General features: G+C 39.6%; 1 long non-coding RNA gene across 1 annotated transcript in view; it reads right to left on the bottom strand.

The window, feature by feature from the left end:
- Nucleotides 1-1,168: 1,168 nt before the first annotated feature.
- Nucleotides 1,169-22,452, bottom strand: part of LOC148127917 (uncharacterized) — a 139,599-nt gene continuing 118,315 nt past the window's right edge. Inside the window, exon 3 of the long non-coding RNA XR_015739889.1 lies at nt 1,169-1,326. This is a non-coding gene — a long non-coding RNA (uncharacterized LOC148127917). The remainder of the gene's footprint in view (nt 1,327-22,452) is intronic.

Genomic DNA, 22,452 nt, shown 5'->3' with positions numbered 1-22,452 from the left:
AGACATTTCTGGCATATGCCAAGACCGTTTGAGGCTGATTCATTACTGCACACAACAGTTCGGTTATTTAGTATGTCGCATTAAAAAATTCTAGCTGCAGTTAATTGGTTCTCGTGATTTATGAAGTATAGTAGTGGGAGGAGATAGGGAGGAATTTGTGACACGCGCTGGGAATAAGTTTCAGTTTTGGAAATTCCCATAAATGTACCAGAGTTGTTCCTAATAAATCAATTGGAGATTATGCTTGTCTTGGAGTGATTGATTACTATGGATAATTTCTGGATGCCTAACATTTATTTCTAAAACTCAATTTTTCTTTTCTTTTTTTTTAAGACAAATTTTATTAACTTTACAGAACAATACACAAACAATCAAGGCATAGTAACATAAAAGATCTTTTCTAAGAAAACCAATAGAACATACAAAATAGTTCCAAATTGTAATATATATATATTTACGTTATCTGCTCAACTTCATATCTTATCCCAATTTCTCCTTTTCATTCTATTTTCATTCTATTTCATTCTAATTTCTCCTTTTCATCCTATCCAAATTATATTTCTTGCTAATTAAAATTTTATTGCCTTTCAAAAACAATACACAAACATACAAAACATAAAACATAAAAAACATAAAACATCTTTTCTGAAAGCTGCTTGATCCCGGGTTAAAACTCTTCGCACAGACACAAATTCAAAAATCATATTTACTTTATATATCATTCCATATCTTATTACCATTTTCAATTTTCTATATAGCTTCTTTCCTCTTTTATCTTTCTTGGTTTTATTTTATTTATCTTATCTCAATACAATTCATAATACTTATCATTCTTTGTCTGTTCTTTTCCAGCTATCCATTCATCTTTTCTCTTTAAATATACTTCTTCTGTACACTGATTGGAGTGATGCCTTTGACTCTTTCCCCTAACTTAATAATACTTAATATAACACTTACGTTATATTGGGATTCTGTTTAGTACATTCTAAAATTACACAATAAATTTTATGAGAAAAGCAACAACACTACAATAACAAAATAAAAGCATATAAACCACTATCAATACCATTAAAAAGCTAATCATATATATTGATACTCATTTACATCTTAGACATTTTACTCTAAATACACATATAAAAACACAATCTTATGTACCTTCCAGAATCCCTTTTTCAATTAGATTTAGCCATTGTCTCTAAATAAGTTTTGTTTCTTTAAATCTTGCTTCCCACCATTAAGGCTTCTCATCCCCTCCTTTCTCTCTTGTTTATTTTTCTCCTTGTCCTTTTTACCCCTTTGTCTCTCCTCCTCCCTTTTCTTCTTCTGCTTACCCCCTTTCTGTTGTTTTCTAACCTTGTATCCACCTTTCATCTCATTTTTTCTTTTTGGATTGTTTTTTCAAACCTTAAAATCCCCCTTTTCTTCTCCTCTTTCTCCTTCTCCCCAAAGAAAACCTATTGTTCATCCAAGATAGCTTCTTCTTCTTCTTTATTCCAGTCATCTTGCTGAGTAGTCAGTTTTTCATAAGTGCATACCGCCATTTCTAGAAATTGAAAAAGAGTGCCCAAAGTGTATTTTCCATCTTGCTCTTCTTTTTTATATTTTTGATATTGAATTTTTAGTTCATCCACAAGCAAAGCCATCATGAAGAGAAAAACTTTTTCCAAAACAACCACCCAAGTATTTTTAATCAAGAATAATTCCAAAAAGTTCCAAAGTCACTAAAAAATCCAAATAAACTATTTCTTTTAATACTTTTTCTTTCTTTCTTCTATTTCTCTTTCTGGGGTTACTGTTTGATCAAAGAATTCCCATTAAGATATATCTTTCTTTAAAGTTCTAGGCAATCTCCTCCTTTTTCAAGTTCTGCTCCAAAAATTTTTTTCCTCTCCCCCGACTTACAACAACAATTTTCCTTTAAATGCTCAGAAATCCATACCTCAAATACGGGTTTTCCGATTTCTGAAGTTGTTAAATCCAATGTCCAGGAATCCTTTATCCCTTGTCTTTAACTTTCAAATTGAGTTACCTTCGGTGCCCAAATAGATTTTCCAAATCTCTGTCTGCTATTTCTATGGGGTGGGAGAGTGAAGAAAAAAAAAAGTTTTCCCTTGACAGCTTTCTCCGCTGCTTTCCAATCTTCTTAGGGATACAATATATCTTTCAGGCAATTCAAGCAATTCAGTTTCCGGGGTTTTAAAAGTTGTTATTTTCCTGGCTCAGCCAGCACTTTCACTTCTGATTCTTCTTTCTCCTTCTTCCTCCAGCACAATCTTGTCCAGCTGCCGGCTTCTTTGTGGCGGCCATTACTGACCGCCGCTCCACCGCCTTGAGAAAAGGAGGTTATGCCGGGTGAGGAGGGGGTCTGCAACACCCCCTAACCCCTTCCCAGATCCTCCCTATCTTCGGCTGCCTCTATGGGGCAGCCTTATCCTCCAGACCCATCAGGATCGGAGGCACCAAGACAACAACAGGGCAACAGGGATTGCGCACGATCGCGAATCCCCACCACCACCGAAGCCTGGCAAACCAGAAGCCAATTTTTCTTTTCTAAAGGGGTTTGAGCTGATACCCCGGAGATTTTTCCCAGAGATGGAGAAAATCCAACAATCAGCCGGCATTGAAGATGAACAGGAGGGAGCTTGCGGGGTGTGTGTGCTCCGGAGCACTAGCTGGATCTGTCCGCCCCTGTTTGGAGGAGATGATGGATGCCTTCATAATGGCAGAGGAGGAAAAAGATCTGAGAGCCAGGCTGAAGCTTTTCGGTTCAGAGAGAAGTTGCAACCCAAATTTAAACAAACTGCCTGAAGAATAGTCTTTCTCCAGCCCTATGCATACAGCTATTGAAGCAGAGTTGGGGGAAGAGAGACAACCCATTTTCTCTTATCCAAGTATCGTGAGGGATGAGGAGATTACACAGATGCCAGCTGGAGAGGCCCAGCAAGAGGCATTGACTGATAGAGGTATGTTGCAGCCTCCGAGGCAATCCCCCCTTTTTCCAGAAGGAAGATTACCCCCTGCAGAGATTATCCCTCCAGGGTCGGGATTTTATCCAGGCCAGGGGTGGATTCAGTGCCAATGGCAGCCAGCACCAACACAGTCCTGGTCTGAAGGGGGGTGTCAGTCTTCAAGATCTTTTCTACTGCTTTGCATCTTTTGGCTGCCATGAGTAACGGGGGGGAGGGGTTGCGTCTGGAGGTGTTACATTCTTGTGTTGTATAAATGAGGAGTGGGGGAGAGTATAAATTCCTGCTCTTAACTTTCTATTTCCTTGCTTAGCCTTCTTCCCTCTGCGCAACTGCGAATCCTTATCAAAATATGTCAAGGTCAACGGACAGAGGCCTCATCACCACCTGAAGATGCCCACATGATCATATTCAGAATTTTTTTATTGGAAGAGTCTTTTGAACTTTGGGGGGTAAGAACAATTCCATCACTTTGTATATGTGATCTACCTGCCTAATTTCTCAGATTCAGAATCCTACCTGTAGTTTCCACTTCGAATTTCAGTAAAAGAATCCTTTCCTCTAATCTATGGAGTCTAAGTATTTCTTTCTTGGATTTTGAATGGAGCACAGACCAACAGGGGGTTGCCCAGACAACAGACAGCAGTCACTTCCCCTCCACCCAGGCAGGGAACCAGGCCACACCCATCTTCCTCATGGCAACCACAATTGCAACCTCCAACCTGGAGCAAGGCTGCAGGGACCCCTATTCCAGAGAGCAACCACCCAGCCAGGCTTCAGGGGCCCTGCCCAGCCTAGATATGCTGCTTGCCTGGCTCCTTTCATTCCAGTTCAACCTGCAGATGCCTGGCATGTACCACCTCTCCAACCATGACCCAGGCGAGACCAAATACCATTTAAGGCTGTATTCAATGGCCACCATGAACATTTCAATTACTTCCTGACTTGAATCTGATCCCATATAGAACAATTTGGGGATCAATACGTCACAGAGTGTGATTTGGTTACAGCCATAACAGATGGGATGAATCAAGGGGATGCTTCAGACTGGGTGCGCCAACTTTGGGTCGTAAACAAGTATTGACTCCTGATAGTAGTTCTCTGAACACATCCAGCCCAATGGGATTTCGAGAATCTGATGTGGGAAGAAGGTTAGAACGGTCGGATTTGCATTCTAGAGGTTTGGATGAGAGAAGTGTGGGGCCCGAAAGTTATTCCATGGGATCTGGCTTTATGGAAAGATGAGATCTGGAGTATGGACCTCATTGGGAAGGGCAAACACAAGGAAGGTGGGGACCACCTCCCCTGGCTGCTACTTTTGATGGTTCTGCACATAAATTAGCTGTGTCTCTGGGTCAAATATTGAATCATTTTGAATTATATGGTCAATGTTACCCATCCAATTGGTCTATGATTATTGCTGTCACTGGAGTACTGGTAGGGGAGGCATACGAGTGGGCAGCTGATTTATTCTGCACTAGGGCAGAAGAGTTGGGAGATATAGGGCAATTTTTAGCTGCCTTACAAACTCGATCTGAGCACACAACTGCTGATAAATGAGCGGAAGAAGATCTACTGGCCATAAAACAAAAAGGAAGAACAGCCAGGGAATATGTAAATGAATTTCAAAGGGTGATCAATAAACTGCCTTTATTACCTGAAAGTCTGTTGATACATCTTTTTAAAGAAGGTCTGGACCTTAAATTACATCAAGCTTGCCTTTATAGGGGCTCGCATGTTAGTCTTACCAATTGGTATCGAGTATCAATAGAATTAGATGATGGACTTCGGAGTTTGAAACCTATACTTGAAAGTGATATCCAAACATGTAAGACTATGGATCTGGTTACAAAACCTCAGACTAGAGGGGTACTAATTCCAAGTGGTAGAGGCATAATGAAATGTTTCTGGTGTAATAGACCGGGACATAGGGCTGTAGCATGCCCTATACCACCTTTGACGTTGGAGAGAATGCCTCCTGTTGGTCCAGAGAGTACCTGAACCAGATCAAGTAGAAGTGAATGGCATGGACAGGAAAAAGTGAGGGGTGTTAGAAGCAAACCACCGGATGATCACACTGAGGAGGATAGTGCCAGTATACCAACTATGGTTCTAGCCGACTGTGAGTTAGAAGTTGGAACACCCAATGATCCAATAGTGAGTAAACCCATCCATCCTTTTATTTTACCTGTTTTTCTGTGGAATAAACAGACTGAACAAGGAATCAAGGTGGGGGCACTAATTGATTCTGGGTGCACAAGATGTTTGATAACTAAAGGGGTGGTGGACAAACTAAGTTTAAATGTCATCAAATTGGATGTACCCATTAAATTTGAACAGGTGGATGGATCCATATTAGGTGGAGTTCCGGCAACCCATAGAACTGAATATATTAAAATGGTGATGGGTGAACACTGGGAGTGGATTTCTTTCATGGTGGTTCCTCATATGAATTTTGAATATTGAAAATATGAATATGAATGTGAAGCAGTAATTCTGGGTTTAGCTTGGCTTGATAAATGGGAGCCAACTATAAAATGGGAAGAAGGGTATCATAAATTAAAACTAGCAGTTGGTCCTCATCCACCTTGTTATAATGAAGTACAGTGAGCTCCTGAACATGCATTCATAAAGGAATTACCAACAGTACAACCTTACCCTTGTGAATATAAAGATTTGGCTGAGGTAGTCAAGGAAGATGGCACTGATTGTTTACAACCACATCGTGCTATGGATTGTGCCATAGAATTGATTCCAGGTGCACCTTTGCCTAAGCCACAAATGTACTCCATGACCCACAAAGAATTAGAAGAAATGAGAAACTATATTTAAAAAAATTAAAGAAGGGTTTTATCACCCCAAGTAGGTCACCTGTGTTATTCCATGAAAAAAAAGATGGTAGCTTACGTCTATGTGTGGAATATTGAGGGTTGAATGCCATCTGTGCAGAACCGTTATATCTGTTACCATTAATGAAAGACTCACTTACTACTTTAGCACAAGACCACATATTTACAAAACTTGATCTATCAGAAGCGTATTATAGAGTACGAATTAGAAAAGGAGACGAATGGAAGATGACGTTTAATTGTCCATTGGGTAGTTATTGTTGTAAGGTAATGCCATTCGGGCTGCAAAAAGCTCCAGCTGTATTTATGCAGCTGATGAATGATGTATTATATGAACATTTATATAGAGGAGTTTTGGTTTATTTGGACAATATTTTAATTTATTTGAATTCTGAACAAGAACATATCCAATTAGTCAGACAAGTACTCAAAAAACTGTTAGAAGCTCAACTTTATATGAAACTCTCAAAATGTGAGTTTCATACTCAACAACTGGATTATCTAGGTTACTGTATTTCTGAATGAGGTATTGAGATGGACCCCAAGAAAGTAGAAACCATGTTAAAGTGGCAAGCCCCAACCACTAGGAAACAGTTGCAGAGTTTCTTGGGGTTTGTGAATTTTTATCAGCAGTTCATTCCTTGTTTTGCTGATATTGCTTTACCTTTAACAGATTTATTAAAGACAAAATCTATCAGGATTAAAAATACAAAGGCAAATACTAGGCTGCCATGAAAAGATATATGTCAACAGGCATTTAACAACCTAAAGGATTTGTTTGCGAGAGAACCTGTGTTGAAACATCCAGATGTAGAGTTACCCTTTGTTGTTCAGGCATATGCCAGCAATGTAGCAGTAGGAGCTGTGCTACTGCAAAGGAATGTGGATGGGGTTTTACATCCATGTGCATACACTTCTCATAAATTCAGTCCAACTGAACATAATTGGGCGATCTGGGAGAAGGAAGCTTTTGCAGTTCGTTGGTCATTAAGGACTTGGAGACATTTGTTGGAGGGCAGTCCAAAACCTTTTGAGGTGTGGACTGACTATAAAAATTTGGAAGCCCTCCAAAATCACTTATCACCGAAACAAGTTCATTGGGTTTTATTTTTTAGAAGGTTTAAGTTCACATTGAAATATGTTCCATCAGGGAAAAACTTTATGGTGGATGCTTTATCCCGACTTCCACAGTATCGTAGTCAATGTGAGAACACAATTCAACTGCTTATACCGATAATTGATTGAGCCAAAGGATTAAAAGCCACTATACTTGCACCAGACCTGCCTGTGTTATTAGCAGAAGATGATTGGTTAATGCATAACATAAATCAAATAGAAATGAAAGATGGTATTGCCTGGCGTGGGAACAAAATTTATATACCAAATGTACTAAGATCAGTGGTGCTGAAACAATGTCATGATGTTAAGCAAGGAGGACCTTATGGATTCCTGAAAAAATTACATTTGGCAAAATGACAGTTTTGGTGGATATCGAAACATATGTGAAATCCTGTCCAGTGTGTATGATAAATAAAACAAAAATAGGAAAGCCAACAGGTTTATTGCATTCTGTATCTGAACCGACGAAACCTTGGCAAGAAATTGGGATGGATTTCATAGTGGATCTACCAGATAATAACGGGTACACAGTTATATGGACTATTCTTGATTTATTTTCAAAACAGGCGCATTTTGTACTGTGCAAAAGAATACCATCAGCTAAAAAATTAGCACAATTGTTTATACAACATATATATCAGTTACATGGAGTGCCCAAAAGAATTATATCTGACAGAGGAGTGCAGTTTACATCTAAATTTTGGCGTGAATTCATCTATGCGATTGGATCGACAAAAGGGTTGAGTACAGCTTACCATCCAGCTACCAATGGAGCAGCAAAAAGAGCGAATGAGGCCATTGAGCAATATCTCTGGTGTTATGTTAATTATCAACAAAGCAATTGGACAACTTTACTGCCATATGCCAAAGTCACATACAATAATGTGGTACATAGTAGCAATGGTTGTTCTCCCTTTCAAATAGTTAATGGAATGGAATTTGTACCTAGACTGGAATGGCCACAGGCTGAACAAATCCAAGACACTCCTAATACCACTACATGAGCAGCCAATATAAAGAAACAATGGGACTCAAACAGATTTCAAATAGATTTCAAACAAATAATCAGAGTTGGAAGGGACCTTGTAAGTCATCTAATCCAATCCCCCGCCCAAGCGGGAGACCCTACACCATTTCTGACAAATGGCAGTCCAATCTCTTCTTGAAAGTCTCAAGTAATGGCTCTCCCACAACTTCTGAGGGCAAGCTGTTCCATTGGTTGATTGTTCTCACTGTCAGAAAGTTTCTCCTTATTTCCAGGTTAAATCTCTCCTTGTTCAGTTTCCATTCATTATTCCTTGTCTGGCCTACAGGAGCTTTAGAAAATAGCTTGACCCCTTCCTCCCTGTGGCAGCCCCTCAAATATTGGAAGACCGCTATCATGTCTCCCCTGGTCCTTCTCTTTACTAGACTACCCGAGCCCAGTTCCTGCAACTGCTGTCTATTCCACTTTTTTCTAGCTTACTAAGGAGTAAGTGTCTACTTTGTTGAATGCCTTGCTGAAATCTAAATATATTATGTCCACAGTATTTTGCTGGTCTACTAATTTAGTCACTGTTTTGAAGAATGAAATAAGGTTGGTTTGACATGATCTGTTCTTAACAAACCCATGCTGACTGCTAGTTATTACTTTACTTGTTTCTAGATGTTGGCAGATCTGTTTTTTTATTATCTTTTCCAGTATCTTCCTGGTTATTGATGTTGATTGGTCTATAGTTTCCTGGGTTTTTTTTTCTCCTTTTTTGAAGATGGGAACCACATCAGCTCTTTTCCAGTCCTCTGGTAGTTCCCCGATGCTCCAGGATTTTTGAAAGATATGGTGCAGCGGTTCTGAGATGACCTCTGCCAGCTAAAACTCTGGGATGTAATCCATCAGGCCCCGGCAATTTGTTTTCATCAAGATCAGACAGGTATTCTCTTACTATTTTTTTTACTTATTTTAACTTTTATTTCTGGTCTGTCTTTTACAGTTATGTTTTTGGTGGGTTGAGCTATAGTTTCTTTTTGCGTGAAGACAGATGCAAAGAATGAGTTAAGCAATTCTGCTTTCTCCCTGTTGCCTGTTACTTCCTTGCCATCTTCTCTCTTTAGTGGACCAACTGTTTCCTTGATTTTTTCTTGTTATTTATATGTTGGAAGCAACTTTTTAAAATTATCTTTGACATTTGTTGCAAGTCTTTGTTGATTCTGAGCCTTTGTTATCCTGACTTCATCTTTGCAGATTCTGGCTATCTGCTGATATTCTGCCTTAGTTGTATGTCCTTCTTTCCATTTTTTGTACTTGTCCCTTTTTCTTTCAATTTGCCAGAGAGATCTTTGTGCAGCCATGCTGGTTTCTTCTTGGATTTCTTGTTTTTCTTTCTCAGTGGTATTGTGCTGGTCTGGGCTTCTATGATCATACTTTTAAGAGTTTCCCAAAATTCTTGAGTTGTTTTCCCCTTTAGGATTTTCATCCATGGAATCTTTCCCAAGTTCTCTCTGAGTTTATTAAAATCAGCTCTTTTAAAATCCAAGATTCTGGTGTCATTATGTTCTGTTGCTTGTGTTTGTGTTATGTTGAATTCTAGTATGACATGTGTTGAGGTAATTCCCCGTTAGGAGAATGAGCTCACACAGGGAGACGTAGTGAGAGTAGTGAGGAATAACACACACATAGCACACAGCCACACTGTATAGTAAAATGCAGGTTTTTACTTCCAGCAAAAACCATTAAGCAAAGTCCAAACACAGTCCAAGTCATTCACGGTTAAAGCAGTCAGTTTTCAGTCCAGGGGTAATCCGATAACAAAGTCCAGTATCAAAAACAGTTCAGTAACAGACTTACATCAATGATCAGCAACAGTCAATAGGAGGAATGGCAACACTCTCAGCAACAAAAGAACAGCCCAGGTTTCTGGCTCCATCTTATGGCCGTTTGAGGAACCACACCCAATTACCATTTTAGCATTCCCTTAAAGAGACAGTATTAAAATGTCTATCCTGGTTTATATATTTTCCAACCAACAATTAGGTTCCTGCAGTTTCAACTCCTTCTATCACTTCTTCTCTGTTTGTAAGAATTAGGTCCAGTATGGCTGTCTCCCTATTTGCACCCTCTACCTTTTGGACAGCAAAGTTGTCAGCTAGGTTGGTTAGGAACTTATTCGATTTCTCACTTGGTGCAGAATTAGTTTTCCAATTGATATCAGGATAATTGAAGTCTCCCATTACTATTGTTGTGTGTTTCCTGCATATGTTTGTTAGTTGGCTGGCAAAAAGGACATCTATATTTTCTGCTTGATTGGGTGGCATATAATATACATCTATGGCCATGTCATTCTTTTTTTCTTTTATATTGACCCATATGCATTCTAGGAGGTTTTCATCTTTGGTTTCATGCATTTCTGTAGCAATATAGTGGTCCTTTACATACAGTGCATCTCCACTTCCTCTTTTATGGGGCCTGGGTTTTTTTTGAATAGTTTGTATCCTTCTACCAGTATGTTCCAGTCTTGGGTTTCATCCCACCAAGTTTCTGTTATTCCAACTGTATCATATTTACCTTCATGTATTCGTAGTTCCAATTCACCCTGTTTGTTTCCCAGACTTTGTGCATTTGTATATAGGCACTTGAGATCTTTATGTCTGACACTGTGTTTACTGTCTGCATAACCTGTGTTGTGCCTGCCTGCCCCTATTTTCTTGCCACCTGTTTGATTAATGCACAGGGTATGGTGCTCACTATTAAATGCTTGGTTTTGGTTGACAGCAACGTTGATAATCTTCCCTGCACAAACATCTATTTTGCATGCACTAGTATCCTTATTAGTTTTAGGTTGCTGGGGACAGAAATGTTCTGAATCCATTAATTCTCTGTCCCTGCTGTTCAGTTTAAATGTTTATCCAGGAAATCTGTGAATTTAATGCCAAGTAACTCAGTCCCTTTCTTTGATGGATGCAAACCATCTCTTTTGTACAGTTTTTCATTGGACCAGCTGCAGACATCATGGCTAGTAAAACCAAAGCCTTCCCTTTTATACCACTCCTTTAGCCACACATTAAACTCTGCTACATGCTACCCTTTCCCTTTTTGTTCCTTGTATACTGGTAGAACCTCTGACAAAATAAGCCTACAGCCCATATTACTAAGTTCATATCCCAAGCTCTGGAAATCTTTCTGAACAGAAAGTACATCCTTCTGGGATAGATCATTTGTACCAAGATGTATAATAGCATCAACATCACAATCCTTGCTGGCATTCTTGACTATCTTAAGAATATGCTTCTTGTCTCTGCTGGCAGTAGCACCTGGTAGACACTTGACCACTTTCAAAACCTCAGTATCCTTTCCTAAATTTACCTCCCTTACAATTGAGTCCCCAACCAGAAGGTGGCTTCTCTTTTTGGATGTCTTGCTCTTCTTGTGTGACTGGTGCGTAATACCTGATTCACACTTTCTCCTTTCCAAAGTAAGTTCTTCTTCTAGGACCATGATCCCCGGCTTACTTGAGTTATCATTATCACAACTACTTTGACCTGTCACTTTAGTGTCCTTATTAAGGTCAGCAAGGGCACTGTATCTTTTATGCTGGGACACAACAAAAGCTTTGTGTTTATGGTCCACATCTCTCACCCTGCCAGATCCCACAGTTGTCCATACTTCCCTTTTCCTGTAGGATCTTTCTGGTAGTGGGGGCTGTTAGCATGGCAGCTCAATAGATGGCTGGATTGGGCACCTAATTTCTGCTTGGAGAGCACAGATTAGAGATTCTAGATAGGTTATCTGTCTATGTAGACTGGTACTTTTTTTACAAAGAGGACAGTATTCAAGTTTGAACAGAGTACTGCGAAAGACAGCTATAAAACAAGTATTACACTGAACCAAGCCAGTCATTTTGAAACAAAATAAAATCACAATCTCAAGTGCACTTACCCTAGATGTCTTATTGGTATTTTTGGTTTATAGTTATATGATTCGCGTATGGGCTGCTATCTTTCTCCTATCTACTCACCTTCTGCTTCCTTCACAAGCAGCCAGCAGCACCTCTGGGAATTTGAAATGCAATCCCACAACCTCTGGGAATTTGAAATGCAATTCGAATTACATTTAAAAAAGGCACAAGTAGCATATAAAACCCAAGGCAACAAGAAACGATCCAACCAAAAACCATATAATATTGGAGATTGGGTCTATCTATCATCAAAATACATACATCTGGGTCTAAATAAGAAAAAATTAGGACCAAAATATATTGGACCATTTTGAATATTACGAATCATAAATCCAGTAATGGTGGGTCTTTAACTGCCATTTCGTTTTAAATGAATTCATCCCATATTCCACATTAATCTACTAAAACCAGCCAATATGGCCAGACAAGAACCGAGAGTGACTACGCAAGGGCCAATACATGACAATCATTACAAAATCGACAAGATACTTGATTCACGTCAACGACAGGGTATCCTGCAATATCTAGTTTGCTGGAAGGGGTATCTACTATCAGATGCAGCATGGATACCATGTACAGATGTGTCTGCTCCCCGGTTGCAGCAGTGGTTCCATAGGAAATACCCCACGAAAGTGGGCAGGAAGGGGGAAATTGTATATACAAGATAGTTATTGCCTGTTTTTTGTTTCAGAGAGACACACGGTAGAGGGGGCTGCATGTCGGGCTTCAACAATGCTGCTGACAAAATGAAGCCCAACACATAATCAAGTCCTCAAGATTGGGGTGAGTTATCCTTCCTGATGATCCCGGGTCGATGACAGCTGACAACGCCAAGTGCAACCTCCTCTCCCCATGTCAGGTTTCACCAACGCTGCTGACGAAATGAAGCCCAACAAGTCATCATGTTTGAAGCTACTGGCTGAGAGATTGCCTTGTCAGCTGTTCACCGTTTTGGAACTTCCTAGGCAAAATGCCTCTCCCTCTTCTCAGTGCAACCAGCCGGAAAACATTTTGGAATATAGTATTAGCTGGTTGGCGCTTCATATGGGGGATCCGGGTAGAAAGACACCCAGGGTAAAGGGGAAGTGTTGTCTGGGGGTTTGCACCATGGTTAGAATCCAGGTGGGTGGCAGCATGGACAAGTGTTGAAGAGGGATGTTGGGTAGTTGTTAGGGGTGGGTGTTAGCTAATGATTGGGGGTGGAAAGGGATTATAAAAAGCATTGAGAGGCAGACACTCTTAGCACTGCCTTACTGTTTGTTGCTGCTGTTGGAGGAAACAAGCCATAATAAACACGCATTGCCACACCAGGACTGTGAGTAAAGTGTTTTATTGAACAAGTTTCAGCAAACTCCCACAGAAGCTGACAGGTGTATTCCATGACACCTGCTGAAATGACTGAATTAAGGAAATACATTGACCAAAATTTGGACCAAGTTTTTATTGAACCTGCCAAATCAAGATTAGCTGCCCCCATGTTGTTCAAAGAGAAGGATTGTGGGTTGAGATTATGTGTCGACTTTAGGGGCATAAATGCCATTTGCGTCAAAAACATGTACCCTCTCTCCCTCATGAAGGACTTAATGAACCACCTGTCGAAAGGCAAGGTATTCATCAAGCTAGATCTCAGGGAAGCTTACTATTGGGTCCGCATCAAAGAGGGAGATAAGTGGAAAACAGCTTTTAACTGCCCTTTGGGTAGCTTCCAATTCAAAGTCATGCCTTTTGGACTTCAGGGGGCTCCTGCAGTGTTTATGCAACTCATCAGTGAGGTGCTACAACCGCACCTTTATTGAGGGGGGTCCTCATATACCTGCATAACATCCTTATGTTTGGTGAAACCATGGAAGAACATGTTCAATTGGTCTGACAAGACCTGGAAAAACTTCTAGCCACCAAATTATATGTGAAACTCTCAAAATGTAAATTCCACAAAGAGTCGCTGGATTATTTAGGCTACTGAATATCCAATCTGAGAATTGAAATGGACCCCAGAAAGGTGAAAGTGGTGCTGGACTGGCAACCCCCCAGAACCCGAAAACAACTTCAAAGGTTTTTAGGGTTTGCCAACTTCTATAGACAATTCATTCCATCCTTTGCTGAAGTTGTCCTCCCATTAATGGAGCTATTAAAAACGGGCCTGTCACCCACCAAACCGAAGCCTAATCAGCCCCTGGCTTGGACCATGGACTGTCAGAAAGCTTTTGAGACCTTAAAATGCCTCTTTGCAGTTGAGCCCATCCTCCAGCACACTGATGTGACCAAGCCTTTTATTGTGCAAACTGATGCAAGTGATGTAGTGGTGGCAGCTGTTCTGCTGCAAAAAGATTCTCAAAACTGACTGATGCCTTGTGCTTATGTGTCCAAAAAGCTGACAGACACAGAGCGAAGGTGGGTGGTCTGGGAGAATGAAGCATTCACCATACGATGGGCTTTATTGACTTGGAGGCATTTCCTAGAAGGGGTGCTTGGAGCCCTTTGAGGTATGGACTGATCACAAAAATCTTGAGGCTCTAAAGACCCCTAGGAGATTATCACCCTAACAAGTCTGCTGGGCCCAATACTTCAAGCAGTTCAACTTCAACATTAAATATATCCCCAGGGGGAAAAACGTATTGGTGGACACCCTGTCCAGAAAACCTCAGTTTGACAGCTACCGAGAAGAAATAGTACAAGCCTTAATTTTAAGAGCTCAATCGGCAGGCCAAGTAACCACTCGAGCCCAAACGCCTGGAAGATAAGCTGACTGCAGAATTGAAAATGGCCTTATTGACCAATCCTTGGTTCTTGGACCATCAAACCAAGTTAAAAATGAATGAGGGACTAGCTTGGAAAGGGACTAAGCTTTATGTACCCATAACCCTAAGACTACTGGTACTAAAGCGTAGCCACAACTTGCAGCTGGGAAGCCACTTCGGATTCTTAAAAACCCTACATTTACTGAGAAGACAGTTCTGGTGGCTAAAACTGAAACCTGACATCTAGGACTATGTAAAAATTTGCTCAATTTGTGCCACAATGAAACACAGAACTGGAAAAACCCCTGGCCTTCAACAAGTCACTGAACCAACCCAACTGTGGGAAGAAATCGCAATGGACTTTATTGTGGAATTACCTGAGAGTGAAGGGAATACAATCATTTGAACTGTAATTGACTTATTCTCTAAACAGGCCCACTTTATAGCCTGTAAAGGACTTCAATCTGTGAAAAAGCTTGCAAAGCTGTTTGTGAAACATATCTATAGATGACATGAAGTACCTCATAGAATAATATCAGACAGAGGGATACAATTTACAGCAAAATTTTGGAAGGAATTTTTGAAGTCCATTGGGTCCTCCCAAGGATTATCCTCAGCTTTCCATCTGGCCTGTAACAGAGCAGTGGAGAGGGCTAATGCCATGATTGAACAATACATTAGATGCTAGGTAAATTATCAACAAGAAAATTGGGCTGAGTTATTACCTTTTGCAGAGGTTGCCTACAATAATGCAGTACATAGCAGCATGAGATTGACTCCATTCCAAATCAACACTGGAATGGACTTTGTCCCTATGTCAGAGTTACCTAGACAACCTCCCACATCCATGTCCCTAACAGAATAGATGAACTCATTAAAGAAAGGGTGGGAAGATACAAAAAAAGCTTTGACCGAAGCTGCAAAAAATTATTAAAAACAGTCGAATAAACATAGATCCCTTCAACTGGCCTTTAAAATGGGAGACAAAGTATATTTGTCAACCAAGTATCTTAGGTTGAAACTGCCCAGTAAGAAATTCTTGGGTCCATTCCCAATTTCAAAGATAATAAATTCGGTCACTGTCCAATTAAGTCTTCCTCGACTATTAGGGAAGATTCATCCAGTGTTCCATTGTAGTTTACTAAAACCAGCTGCTACATCAATGATAAGACCACTGCCGATTGCTCCCCCTGACCCATTAACAGTACAGGGGGAAAAACATTATGAAATTAAGAAAATTCTCGATTCTAGATTACACTGTGGACAATTGCAATATTTGGTCTTATGAAAGGGATACCCGCTCTCAGATGCTGGTTGGCTAAAGAGTTGGGATCTCCATCCTGATCAGTTGGTTACCCAATTCCACGAGGACTTTCCCCACAAACCGAAGGGTCCGTGTGGAGGGTGGAGAGGGGGTTAAGGACAATGTATTAATCCCTGTATCTGTTTTGGTTGTTTTTCTTCTAGAAGAAGGAGTTTTTAGGGGGAGGGGCGCCTGTCAGCTCTGAGATCAGCTGCCACAAGAATGTGAATAATGAAAGGCGGTGAGGGAGTTGAATAGTTCAAGGTTTTTTAGTATGTCACATTAAAAAATTCCAGCTGCAGTTAATTGGTTCTCGTGATTTATGAAGTGTAGTAGTGGGAGGAGATAGGGAGGAATTTGTGACATGCGCTGGGAATGAGTTTCAGTTTTGGAAATTCCCATAGACATACCAGAGCTGTTCCTAATTGGAGATTATGCTTGTCTCAGAGTGATTGATTACTATGGATAATTTTTGGATGCCTAACATATTCATTCATACAATAAACGCCATTGCTAAAACCAATCCCATCCATAACAAACTTCGCTCACGACCATACTTATGCATACTGCAAAGAATCCGCTCCCGTGAACTCCGCGCAAAACTCAAAAAATGTCTAGACAACAGAGAGAAGGATCTGTACATTGACTACCATGCTGATTGTATCAAAAGTAAGTCACACAGCCCACAACTCCACATCCAACCCTACTTCATCCAATCCACCATCACTCAAAACTAGGCACGCAGTGCCCTAACTACCTTAATTCCAACTACAACTGGCCTTAAATGCAAGCTACTCAATGCAAGAAGCCTTGTAAATAAAATACCTGAATTTCTCCTCTTACTGAATACAGTTAAATTCGACATCATATTTGACTGTGAAACATGGCTCAACACATCTCTCCCTGATTCCATTATCATGATTACCGATCAGATCGTGAAATCCATAGAGGAGGTGGTGTTGCTATCTTCTATAAAAAATCCCTACATCTAAAAAACATCCAAGTTACCCAGGAGCTTGCTCTTCCTGAGACAATCATCTGAACTGTTCTTAAATATCACATTTTGATTCTTACTATTACTGATTATGACAACGAACATGTAAACAAGTTAAATTCTACTAACATGGGCAACATCCTGCCCACACGCTTTTATCTTTCTTAGTGACTTCAATCTACCTTATATTAACTGGACCCTAAACGAATGTAAAACTGAACCCATACATGCAACCTTCTACAATGCTGTAACAAATCTGGGACTGGAACAACTAGTAACCAACAATACTAGACTTAGCAACTGCCTCAATCTCATCTTCTGCAATGTTTTGAATTCAATTTACAGAATACAAATTAAAGAACTCTTTTCCAACAGTGACCACAAGATGATTGACTTTTGTCTCAACATATGTCCACACAAAAATCATCATAATGACAGGATCTCCAATTACAACTTCAAAAAAGGCAACTATGATCTTATAGACAATGATCTCTCATCTCTTGATTGGCAATTTCTATTCACTGGATGCAATATTGTTGAAGACCATTACAACATATTTTTACTTGAAGTCAAAAGAGTCATCAAACTATAAGTACCAATAACAACTCCCAAAACCAGAAAAAAAACAAATTACCCATAACAATAAGGAAGCTTCAATCCAAAAAGAAATCACTTTGGCGGAAAAACAAATCTGGTCACGTTGCCAACTTTAAAAGCCGATACAAAAATTTATGCGATCAGATAAAGACTGAATACAACAATTATCACATTAAACAAGAGGAAAACCTTCTATGCACCAATTCCACCCGTGCTTTCTACAATTTTGTAAACAACAAACTAAAATACTCAAGGTCTATCACACCCCTGAAAGGACCTTATGGTAAAGATTGCAATGATGACACCATTAAAGCCAACCTTTTTAACACATTCTTTGGCTCAGTATTTGTAAACAGCAATGGATCATGCCCAGTATTTCCTAGCCAAACCACAGACAACTACAATGATCTAATACATATCAATTTTACAGAAGACAATGTTGAAAAAGCACTACGCAATCTAAAACCCTCTCTATTTATTGGATCGGATGGAATATGTGCATACTTCTTTAAAAAGCTATCCACTGCCATAGCTGAACCTCTAAGCATAATCTTTGAAAAATCTTTCAGGACCAGCTCCTTGCCAAACCTATGATCACTAGTTACGGTCATCCCCATCTTCAAAAAGGGAGACCCCAGCCTAGTTGAAAATTACAGATCAATCTCTTTATGCTGCGTCACCTGTAAAGTCATGGAATCAATTATTAACCAATCCATTATCCTCCACTTGAGGACAAACAACCTACTCTCCAATTTGGTTCCAGGAAAAAACTATCCTGTAATCTGTAACTCTTACACTGCAAAAACATATGGACTACACAACTCGATCAGGGCAAAGCGATAGACACAATTTACATAGACTTCTGTAAAGCCTTTGATTCATTGGTACATGACAAACTACTCCTAAAACTAAAATCTTATGGTATATCTGGACACCTGCATAACTGGATAGAAGCATTCCTGTCAAACAGACAACAAATGGTCAAAATTGGGAGCGTCCTATCAAATCCTGTACCTGTCAACAGTGGTGTCCCCCAAGGCAGTGTTCTAGGACCAACTCTCTTCATACTCTACATAAATGACCTCTGTGATCATATTAAGAGCAACTGTGTTCTTTTTGCTGATGATGTAAAGCTATTCAACACCACCAACAATACTGCTACCCTTCAAAAAGACCTTGACTGTGTATCAGAATGGTCAAACAAATGGCAACTTCAAATCTCAACAAATAAATGCTCTGTCTTTCATATTGGCAAAAAAAATATCAGAAAATAAAATACAAGCTGAACAATCAAGACATTGTTGATGACCCAAATTTTGTCAAGGACCTTGGAGTTCTCATTTTTAATGATCTAAGTGCTAGAGCCCACTGTAACTACATAGCCAAAAAGGCATTAAGTTAACCTAATCTTGCATAGCTTTTTCTCCGTTAATATCACACTGCTAACTGGAGCATAGAAAACATTTGCTAGACCAATACTCGAATACAGCTCATCAGTCTGGAACCCACATTATGTATCTGATATTAACACAGTTGAGAAAGTCCAGAAATATTTCACAAGAAGAGTTCTCCACTCCTCTACTCATTGTAGAATACCTTATGCCATCAGACTTGAAATTCTAGACCTAGAAAACCTTGAATTACACCGTCTTCGGTCTGATCTAAGTATAGTATATAAAATCATACATTGCAATGACTTACCTGTCAATGAATACTTCAGCCTCAACCATAACAACACAAGAGCACATAATAAATACAAACTCAAGGTTAACCGCACCACACTTGATTGCAGGAAATACGACTTCAGCAACAGAGTGGTCAATGTCTGGAATACTCTACCTGACTCTGGTTTCTTCCCCAAACCCCAAAAACTTTAACCTTAAACTGTCTACTATTGACCTCACCCCTTTCCTAAGAGGTCTGTAGGGGTCATGCATAAGCGCACCAACGTGCCTACTGTCCCTGTCCTATTGTTTCTTCTTCTTTTTTCTTATATGTATCCATTTCATGTATTCATCACCACGTTTATACTTATACCTGTAATCTTATAATCACTTGACAAAATAAAATAAATAAATAAAACTTAGAGAAGTTCACCTTTAGTTGGATCACTTTGATCTGGAATTACTGATATTGAATAGTCCAGATGTTGTTTTTGGAATGTATTTGTTAATGCTATCCAGACATGTGGATTAACCTGCAGGACAGAGCAATTTTATATTGAGGAAGAAATTTAATATTTCTTCTGCAATCCAAATTAGTTAAAGTGATATCCTAAAATAGTTCCTTGCCAAAAGCAAAATGGAATTCATCATATATTTAGAACAATGTATTCGTTATGATTAGAGGCATTTGTAGAGAGCAACTGGTGGACAGGAAGTTGTTGTATGCAACTCTGCAGCCAGCCCTTTTTTAAAATATAAATTTATGTCCTTTTTTATTTTGTATACATCCAAACATAGCATCAGGAAAACACAGTGCTGTTGAATTATTGGACAAGAGGTTCAATTATTGGACAAGAGGTTCAATCAGTATAAAGTAGCATTTCCTAAGTATCCCAGGTTTTCTTCTCAGAAGCATCTTGACAGTTGTCCAACTTAATTTTACATGTTTAGATCAGAGTAGGAACTTGAAGAAACATTTCTGAAAAAGGCAGTGGCAAACTATATAATTGCCTTGAAAATGAGGTTAATAGTCTCCAGGAAGTGAGCTTGATCCAAAAGAGTATTTAACATGTTTCTGGCTACTTATGAGACTTTCAAGCAGACTAGTTGGACAATTAGAAGAGTGTTCTACAAGAAAATTTTACAGGTTTAGAGTACAACAAGATTGTGAGAATATGTGAGATGCAATCTGCTTGAATTCTGCAGATACTATAGATATTCTGTACAAAGACCTAAGACTCAAATAGATTTTTCTCCCTCAATTATTTATGAAGAAGCACCTTATGTTGTGCTGAGAGGTAGAGAGGAGAAGTAAGAGTCATGTGCAAACATCCTAATCCTTATATAATCATATTATATATGATATATATATAATCTGAACACTGTATATGGACACTATCTTAAGGGTGTGTATATTTGTAGAGGAGCATGCAGAAGCAGGGTACTATTTTAATACCCTGTAGGAACAAGGTTGAATGGTAACTTTGCAGTGGTGGGCTGCTGAATGTTTGGCCTTCTAAAGAGCAGTCAGGGTTGATCTCCTCTAGGACTAACTGGTTTGATCACCTTGCAGTCCAAGGGACTCACAGGAGTCTTCTCCAGCATCATAATTCAAAGAACACCTGGGCAATACCCGTCTTCTCTTTTTTCCACAGATAATTTCAGCAATCTGGATCAACATCCAACTGCCAAATTTGACTGAAATGTCACCACAAAAATGTGGGTATTGGTTCTCTTCACCTCGCCAGAAGTCATCTCATGATGCTGTTTTTATTTGTATCAGTAGCTTGCTATTTGGTAATTTGGACCTTTCAGATGGGCACAACAATCATATCAGCTGTTCTGTGGATGAAAAAAAAAACCATAGCAGCACTCTCGGGTTTCTGAGACAGAAAACTTCGAAGGAGTCCTTTGCCAGACTGAAAGATGAAGCAAATGTTTCCTGTGGCAATAGTTGCTAAAGAAAGAAAGCAATTGGTAGAGCAAGCAGGTGACTCGGGATAGAATTAACCACACAGAAAATGGCTTCTGAAACTTTTGCTGCTTGCCAAATGCCTCACTTGTAGCCTCAAGCCTCAGGGAGCAGTAGACAGTAGTTGATGGATGTTGGATGGCAATTTGGATCAGTGAACTACAACCTCTTTTCATCTACCATCTGACGAAAAAATTATAATAATCATCAAAATTGTGTACATGTCTGCCCATCTCACAACACTGACAGTTCACATTCCCATGTCTTCATAAATTTCTTTTTATCTCAGAATAAAAACTGTTTTCAACTATCACTGAACAGTCATATCATGTATACCAGAGAGGTGATTGTCATTCCCCCAATATTAGGAAAAGTATTGTCACTTTAGAACGTGATGTATCATAACTTTCCCCCCTTTCGCTAAACTGGGCATGGGCATGGGCAGCGTGTGACATCTGGCCCATGGGCCGTGAGTTTAACAGCCCTGCTTTAGAATTATAATCACATGACTGTTGACTCCTTAGTGTCCATGTAGTTAGATTTTGTCCATTATCTGTCCTTAATTTCGTATTTTGGGTCTTCCAGTGGTGCATTCATCACTATTGCAAGTAATTCCCAATTACAGGTGAAACTCAAAAAATCAGAATATTGTGCAAAAGTTCATTTATTTCAGTAATACAACTTAAAAGGTGAAGCTAATATATGAGATAGACTCATTACATGCAAAGCAAGATAGTTCAAGCCATGATTTGTCATAATTGTGATTATTATGGCTTACAGCTCATGAAAACCCCAAATCCACAGTCTTAGAAAATTAGAATATTACATGCAATCAATAAAACAAGGATTGTACATAGAACAATATCGGACCTCTGAAAAGTAGAAGCATGCTTATGTACTCAGTACTTGGTTTGGGCCCCTTTTGCAGCAATTACTGCCTCAATGCGGCGTGGCATGGAAGCTATCTGTCTGTGGCACTGCTGAGGTAATATGGAAGACCAGGATGCTTCAATAGCGACCTTCAGCTATTCTGCATTGTTCAGTCTTATGTCTCTCATCTTTCTCTTGGCAATGCCCCATAGATTCTCTATGGGGTTCAGGTCAGGTGAGTTTGCTGGCCAATCAAGCACAGTAATCCCATAGTCATTGAACCAGGTTTTGGTGCTTTTGGCAGTGTAGGCAGGTGCCAAGTCCTGCTGGAAAATGAAGTCAGCATCCCCATAAAGCTAGTCTGTGGAAAGAAGCATGAAGTTCTCCAAAATCTCCTGGTAGCCGGCTGTGTTGACCCTGGACTTAATGAAGCACAGTGGACCAACACC

This window comes from Pseudonaja textilis, chromosome 1 (assembly GCF_049901715.1).
Source record: "Pseudonaja textilis isolate UNSWEBS1 chromosome 1, rPseTex1.2, whole genome shotgun sequence".
Classification (NCBI taxonomy): domain Eukaryota; kingdom Metazoa; phylum Chordata; class Lepidosauria; order Squamata; family Elapidae; genus Pseudonaja; species Pseudonaja textilis.
Note: the sequence above shows the minus strand (reverse complement) of the source record. Positions and strands in the feature narration are given on the sequence as shown.